Below are 21,734 nucleotides of genomic sequence, written 5' to 3'. Positions count from 1 at the left end.
CACTAACTGGGTCCTTTCTTGGTTCTGAGGTGCTTGCCTGTGACTCCTCGAACTCATTGATCCTGGACCCCTGAGATCAAGAGTTGCATGCTCTACCAACAGAGCCAGCCAGGTGCTCCTGAAATCTGCATTTGAAATGCCTTGGAAGAGCCAGGCCCTGGCCTTGTGGGGGAAACAGTCTGGGACTTCTGCTTCCCGGGCCATTTCAGGGGCTCTTTTGTGGTCTCTACCTAAGGGCTAGCCAAGAGAAGGTGTGCCAACCATGACCCTTTGTGGGGCACACGGCAGCGAGGGTCTGGGGGCACCGCTGCTTCTCAGAGTCCTCAGACTCGGGCTGTAGTCCTTCCTCTCAGCCTGAGCCAGTGCTACCCCCGCCAGGCCTGTGTCCCCGCTGGCTCACACTGGTGCATAGGGAGGGCATCATTCCTTCCTCCCCACAGCACTGCAAAGGGTCCTCGGTGGGTGGACTCCTCGCCAGAGTCACCTGCAGATTGTAGACACTGGAGCGCTTCCCAGTGACTCCCAGCCTGGCCTCTCAGGGTAAGAGGGCCTGTCCATGCCCTCCCCATCTCCTCCCTGGATTTCTTTTTTTTTTTTTAAATTTTTAAAAATTTATTTATGATAGTCACACACACACACACACACAGAGAGAGAGAGAGAGAGAGAGAGAGAGAGAGAGGCAGAGGGAGAAGCAGGCTCCATGCACCGGGAGCCCGACGTGGGATTCGATCCCGGGTCTCGAGGATCGCGCCCTGGGCCAAAGGCAGGCGCTAAACCGCTGTGCCACCCAGGGATCCCTCTGGGTTTCTGCCTTCTCCTGTTAGACTGCCAATGGCTCAGCTGGCTAACGGGGTCCTCCTCAGCCTGATGAACTCCTGGGGAGCCCGTCCCCTGGCCTGGGAGGGGAGGCAAGGGTGGCAGAAGGGGTCTCCTGCTGGGGAAGCCACAGCAGCAGCCTCAGGGTTGGCAGTCAGTGCTGCAGGGGGCGGGCGAGGGGTGTGGGGGAGCAGAGAGAAATTGGCAGGGCCGTGTGCATGAGTGTACACCGTGCGTTTGCGCACAGCACTGCAGCCTGCTGGATGAACAGCCTCCATCCGCGGAAAGCCTGAGGTGTCGGGGCTTATTCCCCCTCTGCCAGTCTCTGGAGGAGGAGGAAGGCGATTAGGCTCCTCATAGAGTAAGTTCTCTGAACTTCCAAGTTTCTCCTGGGGGCTGGGCTGGGAGCCAGCACTGGTGGCCTCGCACCTGCCTGAATGTTTTATGCAGAAAGGCTAGCACGCAGGTGGGGCTGGGTGATGGAGCTGGGAGGATGGGGTCCTCTGAGATGCTGGGGAGGCAGGGATGGGGCAAGCCCCAAGCTGCAGGGGGGCTGTTGTGAGGACTGTGGGTTCAGTCCTGGGGCTGCTGGCCTCCGCGGCAGGAGGCAAGTGAGGCCCTTGGGGGGTACCCACAGTTGCTGTGCTGGGATCCGGGGCTGATTGTCATTTTGGCTAAACCGAAAGGGAGGCTCATTTTCAGGATAGCAAGGGGCCTGGGGGCCTCATGTGGGTCTGGGTGTGCAGGTATCTATGAGTCCAGGTGTGGGGGTGTATTCTAGGTATTTCTGCAAGAGAGTGCATGGTGTAGCTGTAGTTAAGGTATGCACACCTGTGTGATGGGGATGTGAGTGAGCATATGTTGTGATTTACACACACGTGTGCATTTGGGTCTGTGTGTTTTAGGTATGGGGGGGGGATGCTTCAAGTTTGTGTCCATGAAGAAGTGTGTGTGGCGTGTGTGTGTGTCAGGGTCTGTGTGTCTGTGTGTGCGGCCACCTGTGCTAGGTCTGCTATGGAGGGGAGTTTGGTTCATGAATGTTTGTATGTGTATGTGTGCTTGTATGTCTGCATGTCTGCGTCTTGGTGTATGTGTGGGGGAGCCACGGGCTGCCTCTTTGTGTGAATGCCTGGAAACGTGTCTGTAGGCAGGTGTGTGCCTCCTGTGTGCGCAGGTGCACTTACAGGTGTGTGTATGGCTGCATGTACAGGTGTGTGCTGCCTGTATTGTGTGTGTGCAGGTGTGTGGGCACCATCCTAGGGCCCACCACTTCTCTCCCAGCCCTGCCCTAATTCTGTGCCCTGGCCTCTGCCCCATGGGGGCTACAGTGGGGGCTTCTAACCTCTCAGGCCAGGTGGCTGTGGGCCAGGAACCTGGCCTGGCCACCGTCTCTGGGTGTGGTCTGCCTCAACCTCACCTGCTTCTCACCTGCCCCTGTTTCAGGTCCTAGCGTGGGTGGGCCTGGCTGGTGGGGAGGCAGGGTGGGGCTGCCAGTGGAGAGGAGGGATGATCCTGGGCCGTTTCCAGAAAGGGTCTGCCGTGGCCATGGCCTGGGGCTTGTGGGCAAGAGCCAGTCACTGGCTTCTGGCTCTGTTCCTGGGAGACCCAGACGGGGCCTTCCGTGACCCCTAGGTGTGTTGCTCTAGCTCGCTCCCTGCAGCACCCAAGGAGGGAGCTGCTGTTGTCATCTCTGCTGACAGACAGGGATGCTGAGGCTCAGAGAGGTTGGAGCTGTAATAGTAACCAGACGCCAGGTCCACAGCTTTCTGGGCCTTGTGTTTCTTAAGAAACTCACTAAGTTCCTGCAAAGCAGGGAAATCTGGTCTCCCCATCTCACAGATGAGCTTGTTGAGACTGAGATGATGGGCGGCTTCCTCCCAGCACAGGGGAGCTGACTTCTGAGTACTCTGGGTTTGCAAGGCTGAGGGCCTGACATGCACTTCCCCGGATTACTCCCGCCCTCCGTCTTCTGTGTGAGGTATGGTTGTCACCTATATTGACACTCTGGGAAACAGGCTTGCAGAGTGGCTAACTGATGTTGCTCAGAGGAGCCATTCTGTCCCCTGGCTGGGCAAGCACCTGGTCCCTGTGTGTTCCTGGAGGCCTGGCTTGTAGGGCTCTGCAGGTGCAAAAGGCCTGACCCCACCACTGTGAGCCCCTCCTGGAGCTCCTTCTTCCTGCCCCCTCCAGCAGCTGGTCAGCCAGCATGGACAGCGGGAGCAAGCTGGACAGCAACATGTCACTGGCATGCAGAGAGGCTTTCCTAGGCCTGGCCAGGTACAAGATGGTCTCAGCTTCCCTGGTGCTCCTGGTGTGCGTGATGGGCATCTTGGCCAATGCACACCCCCACCAACTGCTACCTGGTCAGCCTGGCCCTGGCTGACCTCACTGTGTTAGTGGCCACGGGGCTGTCCAATGTCTCTGACAGCTTGCCTGGGTAGTGGGCCTATGGGCATGCTGGCTGCCTGGGCATCACCTACTTGCAGTACCTGGGCATCAACATCTTCTCCTGCTCCATCCTGGCATTCACTGTGGAGAAATGGGTGCTCCCTGGCCCTGCCCTGCCCTGCATGAATCTCCCTCAACACAAAGCAATGCAGCCAGGACTTCCTGGCTGGGATCCATAGAAAAAGCCTCAGCTGAGCTGAGGTTCTAGTCCCCCTCTCCAGAGAGGGGAGCTGGGGTGGGACCCTGGAAGACCAGGCCCAGGTAGCAGGGGTCGGAAGGGCTCGTCTCTCAACTGTGCTGCTAACTTGCCTTGAGATGCCAAGGCAATCTTACATTTTCCAGCCTGGGAAGTGGACATTTGGATTGGACATTCTCTGGGGTTTCCTGCGTGCTCTGATCTTAGCCCCAAGAGGCAGTGTAGCCCAGGGTTAGGCATGTGGACTCTGAAGCCTGCTGGCTGGATTCAAAGCCACCTCTGCCCCTTCCTAGCTGCATGGTCTTGGGGAGGCTGGCCCATGGGCTAGGCAGCTTGTCCAGAGCCACACAGAATTGAGTTACAATTGAGGCTTTCTGACATCCAAATACTGGCCCGTCCTGGTTCTTGTGGGCTGTGGCTCTCTGGGCTCCAGTGGCTGCCATCTCCTGCCCATGCTGGGTGACCCCATGGCCATGGCTGTGTGGGGACATAGGTCTAAGCCTGGCCATTAGGGTCATGTGATGTCACTGGCTGCCTCATTTGATGACCTTCGGAAGTGGGTAATTAAAAAACCTCTGGGGTTCTCACAGAGACCAAAAGTCTTTGAAAGGGCCCTGGGGTCCCTGGCCCTGCAGCAGACATGGGTGAGCCTGGGGGCCTCCAGGGATGGGGTCCCCTAGTGGCAGCACATTCCATGCCCTCAACACGGCCACCCGGCCCCCTGAACCTTCACGGCCATTGAGTCCTTCCATGAAAGGACCACATGGGGAACCTGATAGGCCAAGTGGGGCCATGAGCTGGTAGCCACAGTCCTCTACAGGCTCATTGGGAGAATCTTGTTCCAGAGTGTGCTGCCCCACTTACCCCACTTGGGGCCAGCGTGGCGAGGCCTGGTAGGAGTCAGGAACCCCAGAGAGGCAGCTGTGGGGGCCAGTGGAGGCCCCACATCTTCCAAGAAGCAGGTGGGTGAGGTCTCAGGTGGAGATAGGTTGGGGTGGCTGGAGGGGAGCTGGAGGGCAGGAGAGGAGGGGCTGGTGGGAAGAGAGGCCCAGAGATGTGGCTTGGAGGAGCAGGGTAGAGAGGGGATGCAGGTGCTCGTCCCTACCTGGTTCTGGGTGTTGGGACTGAGGGCCATGGTGCAGGCTCACACATGGCCTTTGAGGGGTTGGGGGACCAGAGGATGCGGGACAGGGCTTAGGGAGAGGTAGAGAGGCCTCGTGGAGGTGACAGTTGAATACAGGTCTGAGGCTGGCCAGGAGGCAGCCAAGCATGTGCCTGGAAGCCCAGGGGGAGGGGGAGCAGCGCCAGGCCTGGAGACAGACACAGGCCTTGTGCACTGGGCTGGAAACAGCATGAATGGCCGGGGGCTTGTGGCTTTGACCTCAGGGAAGCAGGGGCAGCCACGGGGCTCTGAAAGTGGGAGCCCCACACGTGGGGAGCCTGAGACAAGTGCACACATGGAGGGAAGGAGACACCTGTGACTGAGCTACGGATGGATGAGAGGAGAGAGTGACACTCAGATATATAGAGATAGAGATAGAGACAGAGACAGAAACAGAGATGGAGACAGAGAAAAAAACAGATGGAGATAGAGACAGAGATGAAGAGACAGAGAAAGAGAGACAGAGATGGAGATACAGAGAGAGCCAGAGATACAGAGATGGAGAGAGAGAGATAGAGGCAGAGACAGAAACACAGAGAGAGACAGAGCTAGAGACAGAGACAGAGAGAGGCAGAGTCAGGCGCACAGAGTGTCAAAGGCTTCAAGGTATGACCTTACGACCTCCTACCCGTCATCACTGTGTTAAGCATCTTTTCCAGGGGAAAGCCCTGAGGGCATTAAAGCACCAAGCTTCAAGTCCTTGTCAACATTATCCTCAGCTGTGTGTGGAGCCTGCCTGGGGAAGGCGTATTCCAATGCAGATTGACACTACCTGGGGCCACGTTGAAAGGATACCCAGCTTCCACCGCTGACACCCAGCGATACATCATAGGGCAGGGGAGCCCTGAACCCAGGTCACCCTGATGCCCTGGTGCCCCAGCTTGAAAAACATTTCCCCTCGAGGGGTCAGCAGGGTGGCCCCTTCCCTGCTCCACTGCCATGCCACTGTCACTGTCAATGTGCTAAGCAGGAGCTGGGGAGACCGGGGTGAGCAGGGAGCCATGGAGGAGGCAGGACCACCTCCCTCTGGTGGTACTTGATGATGGGAGGCTCTGGGTACTAGGCCCAGCCTGCTGCTCTCACCCCAGCAACAGCCTGAGTGGGACTCCCATTGTCCCTGACGTGTGCATGAGGCCTGGATGCCTCCAGGCAGGCAGCCCCTGGCCTCCTGTGGGTGAGCCGCTGCACCCCCCACCCTATCCCTACTCCTTTCGAGATTGCTTTCCTCCTGGCCTCTGTGGTGTCCATTAAAAGCAGCTTTTCCATGGAGTTGATTGTGAGGAGATGTGTCTCTAGCTGGACTAAACCCAGAGGTCGGAAGGGGAGGAGGGGATAGGATGGTGAGGCCTTGACAGACAACAGGCACCCATACCTGTGACCTTGTGACCCAACTCAGAGGGCAAAGGCATCTGGATGTTAGCACCTCCTCCAGCTTGTCAAGGTTGAGGAACGTCCTAAATGCTCTGAGGCCAGTCCTGAGTCAGTTTTTTCCATGGGAACATCTTACTGATAGGGAGGCTGTGCCAGTGTCCCTTACCCAGGACATAGGAAATAATTCATGCAGCCCGCCTACCACCCCTCTGCCAACGAAAAGTGATGCCCAGGAGTGAGTCCCCTGCTCCTGCCTTTATTTTGCACACAGCTCTCAGGGGTCTCTGGAGCTCATGCGCACCAGCCCCTCCTCGTTCCTGTTGCTACTTCTCTCAAGTGGAGGCCCTCACTCATCCCGGCTTCTATTTGCTGGTTCTCATGCGTGGACCAGGACAGCAATCGCCAGGGGTCTCCTGGGGACTGTGTCGGAAACAGAGTGTAGCGGGGGCTTCCAGTCCTGGGTGTCTGTGACAGATGGATGAGGAGCTGCTCCGTGGCAGCTGTGATAAGCCACAGCTTCCATGAAGCAGAAAACTGGGACAACCAACTCTGCGTTAAGAAGCACGCAGGGAGGGGGTGATGGGGTGGGCTGGCGGCTGGGCCCCCCACCCCTGAAGCTGTGCCAGCACCCACTAATAGACAAGGCCCCATTCGAGCAACTGGACTGTTGTGCAACCGGACTGTGTGCGATGCCCGGGGTCAGTTCCCCACCCCAAGTGGCTAAAACAGTGGAAAAGCTTTGATGTGTGAAGGCGTGACCAGTGGTCACAGCTGGCTGCGAAATCCGCAGATGTGTATGGAGTTCTGATTTCTGCATGAAATTCATTCTGCTGCAGCTCGGATGCACACTGTCCTGGTGACGACCGCCAGAGGAGGGTGAGCGCAGCAGTCAGCTCCCCCCTCAGAGGGTGAGCGTGTGTTGGGAACAGGCCCAGAGGCCCACTCTGCACCCAGAGTGTCCGTGATGAGGAGTCACAGGGCGGGGGGTGAAGCCAGGGGAGGCCTGGGGCACGGTGCTTCTGCTCTCTGGTGGGTGTGGCCTGTGTGGGGAGGGGACAGGGCCCGGGGCATGCAGGCAGACCACATGACCACATGACCCTGGCAGAGGCTGCATTGGCCTCCTCCCCCCCCCCCCACGCCCCCCGCTCTAAGAACAGAGGGTGTGCGAGGGGCTGTGTGGTCTCTGGCACAGTGTAGGCCTTGGGCAGCAGTGGGCTTCCCTCGCGGAAATGGCTGGCCCAGCTGGGCCCCCTCTGTGCCTTCCTAGGATGATGGGGAGCTTCGCCTGTGCTGGAGCATCCAGAAAACAGGGACTGTCAAGCCTTCACCAACCTCTCGTTTTCCAAAGTACCCCAGGGGCTAGTTTACTGCAGAGAACTTCTTCCCCTGGTGACTTACAGGACACTCCAGTCTGCTCTTCCTTGTGGCTCTGTGAGGCCCACAGGTGAACCCCTGGGTCACCTGGCACCAGGCCAGGCTAGACCCAGCTTCCCTCCCTAGACGAGGAGACCATTTCCTGGTTAGCTGACCCAGATTCCCCTGACTGCAAGACAAGCCCAGCTGTAGACTAACCCCCTCACCTGTACACCACCCCTGTCATCTGTGCACCACCCTTGTCACCTGTATACCACCCATCTGTCACCTGTACATCACCCCATCACCTGTACACCACCCATCTATCACCAACATACCATCCCATCACCTGTACACCACCCCATCACCTGTGCACCACCCATCTGTCACCAATATACCACCCCATTACCTTTACACTACCCTATCACCTGTACACCACCCATATGTCACCTGCATACCACCCCATCACCTGTACACCACCCTCATCGACTATACACCACTCACCTGTCACCTGTACACCACCCCCATCACCTGTACATCACCCCTGTCACCTGTACACCACCCGTCACCAACATAACACCCTATCACCTGTACACCACCCCATTACCTGTACACCACCCCTGTCACCTGTACATCACCCCCTGTCACCTGTACTCTCCCCCCACATTACCTGTCTGCTCCTCCCCACATGAGCCCCAGGCAAAACCACCTGCCAGGACGGGAGGTCTTCAGCCCCACGGAGCCTTCCCTATTGTAATGGCCTGAGTGGAATCAAGGTTCTTCTGGTTCTGTGTCTGGCATCATCTAGCTGAAGACGTTCTTGGCCTGTCTCACCTTTGCAACCAGCCTCTACCCCGTCTGCACCGCAGCCTCTGTTGGAGGCAGGCGGCATTCAGGGGGTCAGTGCGGGGGGACCCATGTGGCCCTTTCTCTCACCCCTCCTCCTGGTCAGTGGGGCTGGCAGGTGGGCCTCATGTGTCCACTCAGTAGCCCAGGCCCCCAGCAGGCACCGCAGCCCTTTCCTCTCAAGCTCCATTGTCCGCCTGCCCCCGCATCTTGGGCGTTTTCAGGACAGTGTTTGGTGGTCCTGGGATGTGCGGAGCCGTTGGCGTTTAGAGCAGCCTGAAGTCCCCGAGGAGCACAGTGGGGCCCTAGTGGAGGTAAGACGCCAGTCTGCCATTCCATGTCCCTTGTGCAGATGCTCAGCGCTTTTCGCAGGAGGTCCAGGAGAGCAGGCACTGTGTGGTGGTGGTGGGGGGTGACCATCCTCTGCTTTGAGGAATCACAAGCAGCCCTTGGAGGGGGAGGTTGCTCCACAGGGTGGTGCCTGTGCCGCCTTTGCCAGGAACCTCCTCTAGGAAGGCCTGGGGGCAGCTCCCAGCCTAATGTGGCGTCTCCTCCCAGCCCTTCTGAGGCCCCGGGACTTTTCACCTGTGCTCTGTTGTGGGCTTTTGTGGCGGCTCTCTCGTTGGAGACTGAAACTGCCCGGGGGTAGTGACCAGTTTGCTCGTGCCTTTGAATCCTTGTCTCTAGTGCTGGTGGCACGGATGTCCCCTAACGCTGGGTCTGGGTCTCACCCTGGGCAGTGTGTGTGGTTGGGTGAGCACCGGGAGGCCCCTTTCCTTGGGGGCTCTGGTGAGGGGTGGAGACAGGCTCACTGCTCCAGGTGGGGTCGGGTCAGCGGCCTGGGTCAGAGCCCTCGAGGTGGGGACCTGCCCTCAGCAAGGCCTTGGGGTCTTTGCACTGCCCTGCATTGTGAACAGAGCTGGTCCTGGAGGGCCTGAGATTCCACGAATTAAATCACAGAGGAGAACACAGCATAGAACCTTCCTCCAGGAGACTGATTAATGACATGCAAACACATGTACATAGCACCTGATTTGCTTCTAAATCTGCTCACCTGTAGATCACCCCATGCTGTCCTAGAAGCCAGGTAACCACCGCAGGGGTGGGCTGGGATTAGGCAGGACACAGGCTTCCCCGCTGGGTTCTGGAATATTGTCAGGCCATCTGCACCTGCCCACAGCACCCTCCCCACCTCCCACGGGGGAACACATTGACTCTGTCTCCTGCCGAGCCCAAATAGCTTCAGAATACTCTGCTACCCAGTGTGCCCTGGTGCGTGCCGCTGCTCATTGGAGGCGGTGCATTTTCTGAAGGCTCCTGTCACACTGTACCCACTGTCTGCTTTGTTATGAGCGGAGGTGACCTTTCCTTCCTCCTCCCTGCAAGTACTAGGTGCTGACTCTGGTCCAGACCACACCAGTGGGCTGCGGGAGCGGCTGGGCAGGGATGAGTGATGGAGCGCTAGGAGGAGGGGTTGGCTCTAGGCAGGTGCACTCCACCCAGCCTGGGCATGGAGTTCCCTGTGCTTTATCAGAAGAGCAAGGTTGCCTCCATGAGGCCTCTGACTCCGTCTGGCTTACACAGAGAGATTTGGTGAGTCCACAGGAATTGTCTGGGGGGTGGGAAGTTGCCTTAGTCGTCTGTGGAGGAGGGCCTGGGGACTTGGCCAGACTTCAACTTGTCCTGTGGTTGAGCAGCACGTGCTGCTAAGGGACTCTGGAGCCTGGGGTTGATGTGCCACTCTTAGCCCAAGAAGGACTGGTGCCTGTGGTGATGTGAACCCCCAGCCCTCTTTTGATCCCTCCCACTGGTGGCTCCCCAAAGTAGAGCCTGGGGGGACAGAGGCTGGGGAGAAGTGGGGGAAGTGGGGTTAGAGTCACTCTAGGGGCTGGAGTGGCTGGGTAGCCAGAGCACCTATCTGAGCCCCATCCCTCATTTTCTACTTGGACGGCCTTCTTGGCAGTCTGAGGATGAGAGAAGGCAGTCCAGGACTCACATTGGTGGGGAGGGGGTCATTGGGACCTGGCTCAGTGGCCTGGGCCAGTGGAGGCCACTTCCTACATGGGGGACCCCAGCCCTAAAGAGGTGACCTGGAAGGGAGGCCCTAGTAGAGGTGTGGGGGGTCAGGATGAAGGACTGGACTCGTGTGACTGGGGGCTGCAGAGATGCCCCTTGCCTGGCCCTGTGCAAGGTGGGTAGTCTTCCCAGATTCCTGTCGCAGAGACTGGAAGGGCAGGACTCCAGGATCCCCTGGGCATGTGAGACATGAGGCTCAGGCTCTGCACATACCGCATGAACATCACTCAGCGTCCAGTTCCTTTTTTGGCAGAACAGGGCTCATCCTATGACCTGGGGGTCAGGGGTGGGGGCCAGGAAGTGTTTAATCTAGCAGTTCTCAAAGTGTGGCCCACAGAACCCTCAAGGTCTGTGACATCGGGAACAGCCGCCTTGTCTTTTCCACAAGCTGACCTTTGTCCTGTGGGGGCAAAGTGGCTGCAACCCAGGCTGCGTTCAGGGCTCCGAGTGCACGGGGAAGGAAACGCGGCTTCCCCTGAGACCGGCCTACACGGGGCAGTGACAAATACCAGTGGTTTCCAGTCTTAAGTTCTTTTTGTTGTTGTTGTTTTTAAGATTTTATCTATGCATTTGACAGAGAGAGAGAGAGAGAGAGAGAGAGAGAGAGCACAGCAAGTGTGAGCGACAGTAGGGGCAGAGGGAAGTAGAGAAGCGGATGCCCCACGGAGCAGAGAGCCCGATGTGGGTTGGATCCCAGGACCCCGGAATCATGACCTGAGCTGAAGGCAGATGCTGCTCCACCCTGGTGCCCCTCGAATTTTTAAAAAATGTTTTTGTAGTGACAAAATGGGAAGTCACCCAGAGTGTACAGCATTTACCATTGGTTGCAAAGCAGGAGGATGAGGTGCTGAGTGTCATGCCTGGGGCCGCCCCAGGAGTGACCCTGCGACTTCCTCGTCTCCTTTCCTGTGAGCCGTGCGCTTGTTTGCTTGAGTGAAACGTGCAGTACAAGTGAGTACAGACTTCCTGGGAAAGTGAAACAGAACTGCCCCGTGACCCCGCCACTCCCCTCCTGGCTGGCCCCCCAGAGACCCGAAAGCCAGTATCACAAAGAGGTGCTTGTGCCCAGGTGTTCATGTGCACCGTCCGTAGGCGTCAGAATGGGACTCAGCCCCAGCGTCCGTCCGCAGACAGTAGATGCAGAACGCGGAGCGAGCTATGCCACACGGCGCAATGCTGCAGAGCTGAAAAGAGGAACGAAGCACGGACACACGTGATCACACGGGGCGAATGACATGCTGGCGAATGACATGTGAAGCCATCAAGAAGGGCCACGTGGCACATGATGCCATCTATAGGAAATGTCCAGAAAAGACACCCAGAGACGCCAAGCAGGCTGGCAGTTGTGGGAAGGGAACGGGAGTGAGGGTTAATGGGCATAGGGTCTCCTTGTGGGGAGCTGAGAATGTTCTGGACTCACTAGAGGTGGCGGTTGCATGGCACCGTTCACTTTGTGATAGGCAATCTTGTATGAGTTTCAGTCTGAAAGAGGAAGAGCAGAGGGCCATTATGCATGAAGTCCTGCTGTGGCAGCCCCTCCCGTACTAGGTGTGGTCACCTACGGCTCCGAGCCCTGCAGAAGTCAGCTTGGTGGGTCCTTCTGACCTCAGCTCTGGGTGCACAGCACTACCTCATCAGGGGGTTAGTGTCTCCCAGCATAAACCCGGTCCAGCCAATGAGCTTGTGTGTCCCTCCCAGTGACCTGGAGGCAGGGAGGCCGCTGCTTTGCCGATGGCAGGAGTAGAAGGTCACAGAGCAACATGGCCAAATCAACTTCCCCAGCAGGGCCTGCAGCTCTGAATTCTCCAACCTCCGCACATCCTAGCTTTCCTGGCCTTCTCCACTCTTCAGATTCTGAATCTTTGAAAGGTCAACTGTGAGTACCTCCCCACATGGTTGCTGAACAAGAATGTCCGTGAGGCATAAGGAGAGCTGCCCTGGGCTCGAAATACTCATCAGGTGTCTCTTGAACACAGCCCAGCTGCATCTGCGGCCACCACGCCAGTAGGACTCACGGCCAGCAGCCCAGGGCCCTCGTCCCTGCCTGCCGGCTAAGAAGAACAGAGCTCTCGTCTCACAGCTGGGAAACTGGGGTCCCAGGCGAGGAGGGGACTGGCCCAGGTTGTACACAGGTCATGGTCCAGGCCTGGCTGTCCTGATGCTCATGGATGGCATCCTTCACAGCAAGGCCGCACTGAGTCCAGGATGCTTCCCAGGGGTCCCCCTCGGCTTGCTGGCAGTGTTGTGTGTCCACAGCAATGGGGAGGCATCCGCTGTGGGTTCTGTAACCCTGGACGGTAGACAGGGTTCCTGGTCCTGCTGGAGCCCATAAAGGGCAGCCACCCCTGCCTGCCTCTCAGCTGCCTGGCCCTGAAGTGTCCCTGAAGCTGGACTCTGAGGCCAGGGCAGGGAGGGGATGGGGGCTCAGCTACAGCCCCGTCCACAGCAGGGCAGCTCCAATTCTAAGTGTTAACATAGCCAGAGTCCAAACTGGCCCTGTGAGCTGCTCGTCCTTTCTGCCGACTTGATGCGATATGTGTGGAGTCTCCTCTGCCCTCCCTCCTATGACATGGAATGGAGTTGGGCCCTCCCAGAGTCCAGGATAATTGCCTTGTCTCAAGACCTCTTTTGTAGTCACATCTGCAGAGACCCCTTTTCCAAATAAGATCACATTTGTAGGTTCTGGGGATGAGGCTCTGTTTTAGGGGCCACTACTACACTGACCACAGCATGTGTGAACATTAAGACCAGCATCTGATCGGGGCCACCCCATGGTCTATGTGGTTAGCAGGAGGAATAAGAACAGCGGCCCCTTAGTGGGTGCTCATGTGGCTCTGGGTGTGTCTGTGCCTTGCTTTCTCTCCCTGCAGTGCCGTGGTTAGCTCAGGCTGGGGCCGACATGTGAATCACCCCCTGTCCTGGCTCTCCACTAATGAGCCAGGTGACAAGTTACCTGAGCCACGTGAGTTTTGCTGCTTTTCCTGTAAATAGGGCTATAGGCAGAGCCTCACCAATGTGCCCTGGAACAAGATGCTGCAGGCAGAGAGCTTGGTAGCAGCCTGGCGGCTATGAGCTCCAAAAAATGGGGAGCTTAGGCATAAAACAGGGATGAGAATGAAGGCCTGGCCTCCTTGTGAGGTCAGAGGAGCAGATTTCGGTGGAAGTGCTTTGTCAACCACGGTGCGTGTGTTGGTAGGGCTGGGGGCCTTGAGGTGGGGTCTGATGGCACACTTTGGTAGCCACCTCATGTCCAGGAGGCCTGCTTGTCCGAGCGAGCCCCTTGGTCTGCCTATGCTCAGATGCCTGGTGGGCCCAGCAGGTGTGTCTGCTCAGGTCCAGGGGGAGCTGTCCAGGATGTGGTCCGCAGAAAGGGAGAAAACCACGGGGGGCTAATTGGAGATCAACACCCAGAATACAGACAAAACCCAATAGCAAAACTGGATATCCGACACAGATATGGGCGAAGGCCTTGAGTAAACGGTTCTCTGAAGATGATGTCCAAGTGGCCAGTGAGCACACAAGATGTTCTATGTTGCCCATCGTTGGGGCATCACAGCCATTAGCACAGCCACTGTCCAAAACACCAGTGTGGTGAGGGTGTGGAGAAACTGAGAATTCCTTGCCCTGCCATGGAAAACAGTGTGGCATTTCCTAAAAAACATAAATACGGAAAACCAGAATTACCACATGACCTGGCAGTTCCGCGGCTGCGTGCATGCCCATGAGACTTGGAAGCAGAGTCCTGGAGAACTCTTTGCACCCCTTGTTCACAGCAGTATTACAACAGTCATAGTGGAAGCAACCCCAGCACCCATGTTTGGATGAACCCAAAAGCAAAGCATGGCCCATCCACACATTGGAATATGACTCAACCTTGAGAAGGAAGGACACCATGATGCCTGCCACAGCATGCCATGGGTGGGCCTGGGGGGAACCATGCTTTATGAGGTCAACCCGTCACGGGGGACTGACCCTGCAGGATCCCATGTACATGGGTTCCCTGGGGAGTCAGACCCACGGAGCCAGGAATAGATGGGGGATCTGGGGCTGGGGAGTCAGTGTTTCATGGGATGGAGTTTGGGAAGATGGAAAGGTTTTATGGATGGACAGACGGACAGACGGACGGACGGAGGTGACAGGCACAGGAGAAGGAGCTGGAGACAGAGCAGAGGGGAGAGGCCCAGCCGAGAGTGGGAGTCCTTCACTCACTCACTGACTCCCACACGTGAACCCTGCCATGAGGGGAAACACACACACCTGTCCTAGTGGAGCCTGTCTGGTGGCAGGAGAGGGATGCTGGGTACCGTGTCAGTCAGGCCAAGGCCTGACCTGGATGGGGTGGGGCGGGGGCGAGGCCACAGGAAACTCCCACAGGGACATCGTCTGGTCTAGCCAGGGGCCCCCGGTGACCCACTTGGATCCTGGTTCATCTCCTTGCTGGAGGGTTGTCAACATTGTATCTGTGCTGAGGCCGCCAGCAAGGGATGGAGAACTTTGTCCCTCAGCGGGCGAGTGTCCAGACCATCCTGAGCAGAGGCCCCTGGAGACAGCTTCTCATTGAGCAGAACTGCCTGTCACCTCTTCAGATGGGCCCAAGAAGCCCTCCCAGCCCATCCACCCCAGGGAGGGACAGGGGGAGAGAGCGCTCTGAGTGCAGTGGAGGTCTGCCCCTTTCCGGATGGGCTTCCCATCCCGGTGGCTCTGGCTCCACATGGCAAGTGTCCATCCAGACGGGCTCCAGACTCTGCCCGTCTGACCCAACCCGGAGCCTCCTTCCTCCCTGGGTCCCCCAGACACAGGGATGGGTCCTCTACCCTGCACAACCTTTCCTTCCACGTAAATTATCCTTTAGCTGGAAGCATGCAAGCTCCTGACTCTTGCGAACTGCGGCTGGCACGATGTCTGTGCATGTGGCTTTCTTGGATGGCGAAGGCCGCGGCCTCCATGTGCCTGTTTGGCCAGCGTTCTGTAGCAGCTTTGAGGGCAAAAGTGTCTCTTCACTAGTAGTGCTGAAAAAGCGTGGCTTTGAGGACAGGTGTAGGAGAACCATAACTTTTGGGACTGTGAGCCTCCTAGCGTCGGTCCTTGGGTGTGGTGCTAGATCCGTGGAGTGAGCCGCCCCCACCGCCCTGCAGCTGTGCACTGTGCCAGTTGCCCGTGTAATGATTGGAAATGCAGGTTTTGTCTTCGAGGAGCCTGTGTCTGTTGCAGGAGGTAAAATCTGCACATAAAGAGCAGTCACTCCTGGTACGAGGTGATGGGCCCCCCGAGTGTTTCCTGCAGCTGCCGTAAGAAAGGGACACACAGTCAGGCAGAGAGATGCCACAGGACCATGTTTTCTCCTCTCCTGGGTTGTGGTGGCGGCTGCAAGGCCGCGAGCCAGGTGTGGGCAGGCTGCTGTCAGGGAGGCCGCGGCTTTCCTTTCCTGGTGCCCGTGGGGAGGGCTGTCCTCAGCATCCCTTGGCTCAAGGCCGCTGGCCCTGCCTCTGTTGTCCCACGGAGTGCAGTGTGTCTGTCCTTTTCTGAGGACACCTCTACACCAGCATGACCTCCTCTTGACCTGATCATCTCTGGAAAGATCCTCTTTGCAGATTGAGTTACAGTCAATGGGTACTGGGGGTTAGGATGTGGACATACCAACCACCTTGGCCCCCAAACGAGGCTTCAGAGGAATGGGTGGGAGTTTGGTGTGGAGAAGATATGGAAGGGTGCCTGGATAGAGGGGACAGCAGGTAGAAAGGCATGGGGGGCTTTGTGGGGGCAGCGAGGGCTCGCAGGCTGGGTCTTGTGATCAGGTGTCCTGAGTCACAGAGGAGCTAGACCAGCTGGGCGTCACACAACAGAAGCCCTGCACGAGTTCACTGCTTCCTGGAGAGACAGCCTGGCTGTGTACATCGTCCCTAGAGAAAAGGACAGGGAGCCAGGAGAGCCAGGGTTCGGGTGGGTGACACCTAGGCATGACTGATCTCATGACTCAGAGCTGTCCCTGCCAACTGCCTACGAGCACATTTAAAACAGGACAGATGCCTGTCCACGCATGGGCTCCAGCAAAATGTGGCTTGTCCACACGATGGAATAGTGCTCAGTCTTAAAATGGAACAAAGCTCTGGCGCTCTGCAGCCGCACGGACCTGGGAGCATGGCAGCGAGGGAACCAGGCGCCGGGGCCCTGGGCGCTTGATTTCACGTGCACGGAGCGTCCAGAGCGGGAAAGCTGTGTGGCCGGGAAGTGGATGACCGGTGACTGGGGGTAGGGCGCGGGGACAAGACAGTGACGCCAGTGGGAACAGGGTTTCTTTGGGGGCGTGATGGAATTCAAGGTGGTGTCGCTCGTCACTGCTGATTTGCTGAATGCCGCTGAATCATGCACATGAAGAGAGTGGATGTTACAAGAGGAGGCTGGGGTGTGTCCCTGGGTGACCTGTGCCCTGCTGGGGTCTGTTGGAGCTGGCCCGACTGTCCGTGGGCACCAGCCCCAGGTGGGAGGGGATAGAACAGTCGTCACCCCTGAGGCTCTCATGGTCCTGGGGGTGGGAGATGCTTCATGACAGGAGACACGGAGGAAGGTCCCTTCCTTTGAGCCTTTGACGGGGAGGTGCAGAAGGATGCAGAGCTGGCTTTGAGGAAGTGAGCTGGGGTGGGGGGTTCTCAGGAAGGTAGCACATGGACAGGTGTCTCTGGGGAGAGGGAAGAGCGTGGTAGGGGCTGTGTCTTCCCAGACAGTGGGGTTCTGATCAGGGCCCCGGAGGGGACTGCAGGCTCAGGACAGGACCGAGGTGGCCCCAGGAGTGCGGCGCAGAGTGCCCAGCTCTGCTCTGGTCTCCACAGCCCCGCGGCACCCAAGCTGGACCAGCTCACCCCTCCCCAGACCTCAGACCACCCCAGAAGTGTGAGTTGCTATTTAAATGAGTGTTCCCCAGACACTACATTACTGACCATCTAACGTGGGGTGGACACAGAGCTACTTGCCTCTGTTGCTTCGAGTGAGCACTTTAGAATCAGAGCCGAAGCATTTTAGATGCTACAGTTAGAATGAGACAGCATGATGACTCCTTTTGTGCAGTTGACTCTAACATGGGACCTATTTTTAGACAGAGAAACTGACTTTATTCTGCTTTGGTATTTTTAGCGTATTTTGAAACCCAAGCCTCTTCTCCGTCATGGGAGTTTTCGTGGTTTCTTAAGCAGAAAGATTTGACTGCCCACTTGCGATGCATTAGAGCAGCACTGGGGCTCCTGCCTGTGCCTTTAACCACTAGGACCCTCTGTCTCCTCTTCTGTGAAACAAAGTGGGCTGAAAGCATTTGGATGGGAGCAGATGTTCCCAAAACCCGGTCTGTGGACCTGTGCTTCTGTGTGAACATTTTTTTTTCTGTGTGAACATTTATATCAATCTGTCTCGAAATGAGAAAAAGAAAGGTTGAGGATTTCATGAAATTGAATTAGTTTCTTATTAAAAAACTGTCCTTTGGAGTATGTCTTCCTAACATTTGTGATTTAAAATGCATTATTAGGAAACACCAAGGTGATTAACCTGTAGTTTAAAGAGTCAGTATCTGGAAAAACAGGAACAGGTCAGGCCCACGTAACCCCAGAGTAGTTGCTGACAGTTCTCTGGTCTCTGAATTTTTTTTTTTAAGATTTTATTTATTCATGAGAGACAGAGAGAAAGAGAGAGAGAGAGAGAGAGAGGCAGAGACATAGGCAGAGGGAGAAGCAGGCTCCATGCAGGGAGCCTGATGTGGGACTTGATCCCAGGACCCCAGAATCACACCCTGAGCCAAAGGCAGAGGCTCAAATGCTGAGCCACCCAGGCGTCCCTGGCCTGTGAATTTCTAAAGTCTGAAGATCCGCTGTAGGGAAAGGAAAGATCCTTTCCAGCGTCCAGCTCCAAGAGCTAGTGCTGATCTACTCAGATGAACCGGGTGCCAGAGGAGCTGGGGGCCTGGCTGCCAGTGCGGCTGGATCATAGGGGCAATGGGCAGTCAGGCCCCCCCAGATGGGACCGCTCAGGTCAGGTGTGCCCCCAGCGCAGCTCCCGTCCCCATGGGAAAAGGCGTTGTTTCTGCCACGGAGCAATCTGTACCTGCTGGCTTTGGGTGCCCCACTCGCCTGGTGCTTACAGACCTGGACAGGGTCATGTCTTCATTACCTGTTGGACTGGTGAGGGCACCAGGGGTCCAGGAGGTGAACGGTCCAAGTCAGGTGCCAGGGTGGGAAGGAGCGGAATCTGTGGCCAGAGGTCATTCCTATAATTTCTAGACTCAGATGATCTTTAGCTCCTGTCTTCTCACCTCCAAAATGAATGTAATAGTTGTAGGGATGGTTAAAGGGTCAGCACAGACATTTCTCCAAAGCTACATGGGTGGCAAAGAGGTGGCTGAGCCAGGGAAACACATCTCAAAACTACAACTAGACCCCACCACCCACAAGCATGGGGTGGGGACCCTCGTACACGGCTGCTGGCGATGTGGACTGGGGCAGCCGCCACCTAGGACCATCTGCGGGTCCTGTGAAGGTGAACCCTTGCGTCCCCACCTGACCCAGCAGCCCCACGGCCGCAAGTCCCCCCATGGCGAAGCCAGAGCCATGTCCACAGGAACCTGCATATGGACATCTGTGACAACCTCATTCATAACCGCAAAACCGTGTGAAAGGCCCAAGCATCTGTTACCTACTGAATGAGCGAGAAGTGGTCCAGCAGCGTCCAGCCCCACACCAGTGAAACTCTGACCCTCTCTACGGTGTGGGGAGCCAGATACAGGGGCCGGGGGCTGTGGAACCTGCGTGTGCGAGGTGCCTGCGACAGGCAGGTCCACAGGGTCAGAGGCAGGTGGCCCAGGGCAGGGGAGGGGACTGGTGGGGGCCATGGCTGAGGGCACGGGCGATGGCCACTCAGTTGTCCACTTATGTGGGTGGATGATACAGCGGTTAAGTGACATCTCAGTAAAGCTGCTAGAAAGACCTGTTGCCTCAGCCTCTGGGGATCATTCTGAGAAACTGAGGGTCAGTATGATGGATCCCTGAGATGCCGGAGGGTCCAGGGCACAGCCAGCCAAGGCTTGGGTGCTCAGCCGTCCCTTGGGAGCTGAGGGAAGTGAGCCTCTGGCTCTGGAGGGTGGATGGCTGCCCCCAGGGCCCTAGGATGATCCTGCAGCCCCATGCAGCGCACCATGTTTCTGTGCCCCTTACCCTGTCACCTCTAGTAGTGGGGGTGGGAGGGACCCCATGTTCTTTTGAGACCTCCCTCCTCCCTCTCCCCTTCACTCTTCCCTGCTTCCTCCTCCCTCCCTCCTCCCTCTTCTCTCCCTCTCCTTCCTCCCCTCCTTCCTCTCTCCCTCCTCCCCTTCCACCTCTCCCTTCTCCCATTCCTTCTCTCCTTCCTCCCCTCCCTCCCTCTCCACTTCTCTCCCTCATTCCCCTCTCCTCCCTCCCAGTGGCGCTGGCTGGCAGTAGACTCAGAACTCACTTAGGTACAGGCTGGAGGAAGAGGGAGGCCACCCTCTGTGCCGCACGGTGGGGGCAGAGTTCATTTTCCTGTGGGCGACAGGGCTGCGGTAGAGCCCTGGATGATGGCTGTCAGGAGTGCAGAGAGCTCGCGCATGGCCAAGGTTGCACAGAGATGGCTGACTATGACACCAGGACACCCAGACACACGCACAGGGACCGCAGCTGCGGCCATTCGCTTGTGGCGACTTGGCGCCGATGGGACCCATGCTGAAGTGCTGCTGGGACAATAGGTGGAGGTCCAGATTGTGAACGGCCTCACAGAAGGTAGTGCACCTGACGTTGGCTAGCGAGTGTCCTGCCTGGTTCTCCTCTGCATTAGCTGTGAAGCCACGTGCAGCCCATTGTGGGCAATGGGATCACTGGGGCTCTTCCTCTCCCTGATGGTGGGCTGCCTCCTTGTCCCTTTCCAGAGCACCCAAGGGACCCCATGGGAGCAGAGTCTGGAAACCACTGGTGTGGTCGAAAGCCAAGGGACCTCCTCCCAAGTTCCTCCCGTTATAACGGGGCTGTGTCCATAAGTGTTGAGGGTGAGGGGTTGTCAGCACCTGTGTGGCCTGGTGAGCACTGTCCACCTTCCAGCAGGTGTCTGAGGACTGTCCTGCTCACAACCTGGATATGCCATGGGGTCAGGACAGGCTGGAGGCCGTCCATTGACAAAGGACTCCTGCAGGTTCAAAAGCTCCTTGGGGAGCAGGGAAGCTCTGTCCCCCTCACGGCCTCAGGGAGTAGCAGGGTGAGCTGTGGCTCCCCAAATTCATGGGCACCTGGAACCTCAGATGTGTCCTCGTTTGGATGTAAGTAAGGATGGAGCTGAGGTCCAGTGAGCGTGTCTACAGGGGAGACTTGGAGGGACCAGAGGGGATACCACCTGAAGACACAGAGGCAGAGAGCAGAGTGACAGGTCTATGTGCCACAGGACATGACAGCCATGGGCAGCATCAGGAGGGGAGGCCTGGAGCAGACCCGGCCCTGGAGGCTTCCCAGAGGAGGTGGCCCTGCTTGCCCTGTGATGCTGGACTCTGGCTTCAAACTGGGAGACAGTACGTCTCTTGTTTTGGCCCAGGATACGCATCAGGGAAGGGGGCTACACAGGGAGGGGCTCGGAGGCAGGTGAGGCACAGCCCTATGGTCCAGGCTGACTCCTGGTCTTGTGTCCTCTCCCCATGGCATCCGCAGAGGGGTGTGGCTCCGGCAGATGCCTGGTTACTGGGCTGTGCAGGGCATGGAGTTGGAGCCTTCTAGAATCTTCCTGAGGCTCCAGACCCCAAGGCCCTTTGCCCACACACCCCTTGCAGCCAGATGGTCCCTCCTGCATCCACTGCTTTTCTCAACTGCCTGCCAGCACCTTGGGGATCCCCCAATTTGGTGACTCGGGCAGTCATGACAACACTCTGGTTTTCTCTTTCATGGAGTGACCAGCTGAGTGTTGAATGTGCTGATCCTTTGCTTCTGGAGGGCAGCTGGTCCGCTACTGGTCAGGCCCTTCCCCAGAACTGCCCCCAGGCACTGTCACCCTCATCTTCCTTTGGGTGTGAAGGACATGTGTTTTTTTCCGGGGTGAGGGCCGCAGCGTCCAGAGGACCATGTGCCGCATAGTCGTATGTGTGCCTCATCACCTCCTCGAGCCCCAGGCTCCTGCCTACGACGACGGTGGAGTCACCTGGGAAGGGCGCTGATGTTCGCTCGCAGCCCCAGGGACAGGAAGGAAAGGCAGCCTCTGCGGACAGCAGTGTCCCCCATGTTCACTGCGGGGTCCTGCGGTGGGCTCACTGGCTCCCAGAATTGGGGCACTTCACACAGGAGAAGTGTAGCTTCGCCTCTGTATATGCTACGCACCCTGAGATGTCACTGTCACTTGTGATTTCAGCATTTGGCCTTTAGGAAGTGTAAGGTTTTATTTCCGTCTGCCTCCTTTCATCCTGTGGAGCCCGGTCCCTACTGGTCTCATGTCCCTGCC

The 21,734-nt window shown here is 57.5% G+C and overlaps 1 long non-coding RNA gene across 2 annotated transcripts in view; it reads left to right on the top strand.

Moving 5' to 3' along the window:
• The first annotated feature begins 1,057 nt into the window (after nt 1–1,057).
• LOC140630043 (uncharacterized) overlaps nt 1,058–21,734 on the top strand; it is a 42,922-nt gene continuing 22,245 nt past the window's right edge. For both annotated transcript variants that reach the window (XR_012027845.1, XR_012027844.1), the window contains exon 1: nt 1,058–1,177. This is a non-coding gene — a long non-coding RNA (uncharacterized lncRNA). The remainder of the gene's footprint in view (nt 1,178–21,734) is intronic.

This window comes from Canis lupus, chromosome 3 (assembly GCF_048164855.1).
Source record: "Canis lupus baileyi chromosome 3, mCanLup2.hap1, whole genome shotgun sequence".
Classification (NCBI taxonomy): domain Eukaryota; kingdom Metazoa; phylum Chordata; class Mammalia; order Carnivora; family Canidae; genus Canis; species Canis lupus.
The sequence above is the reverse complement of the archived record's forward strand: the minus strand, read 5'-3'. Positions and strand labels throughout refer to the sequence as shown.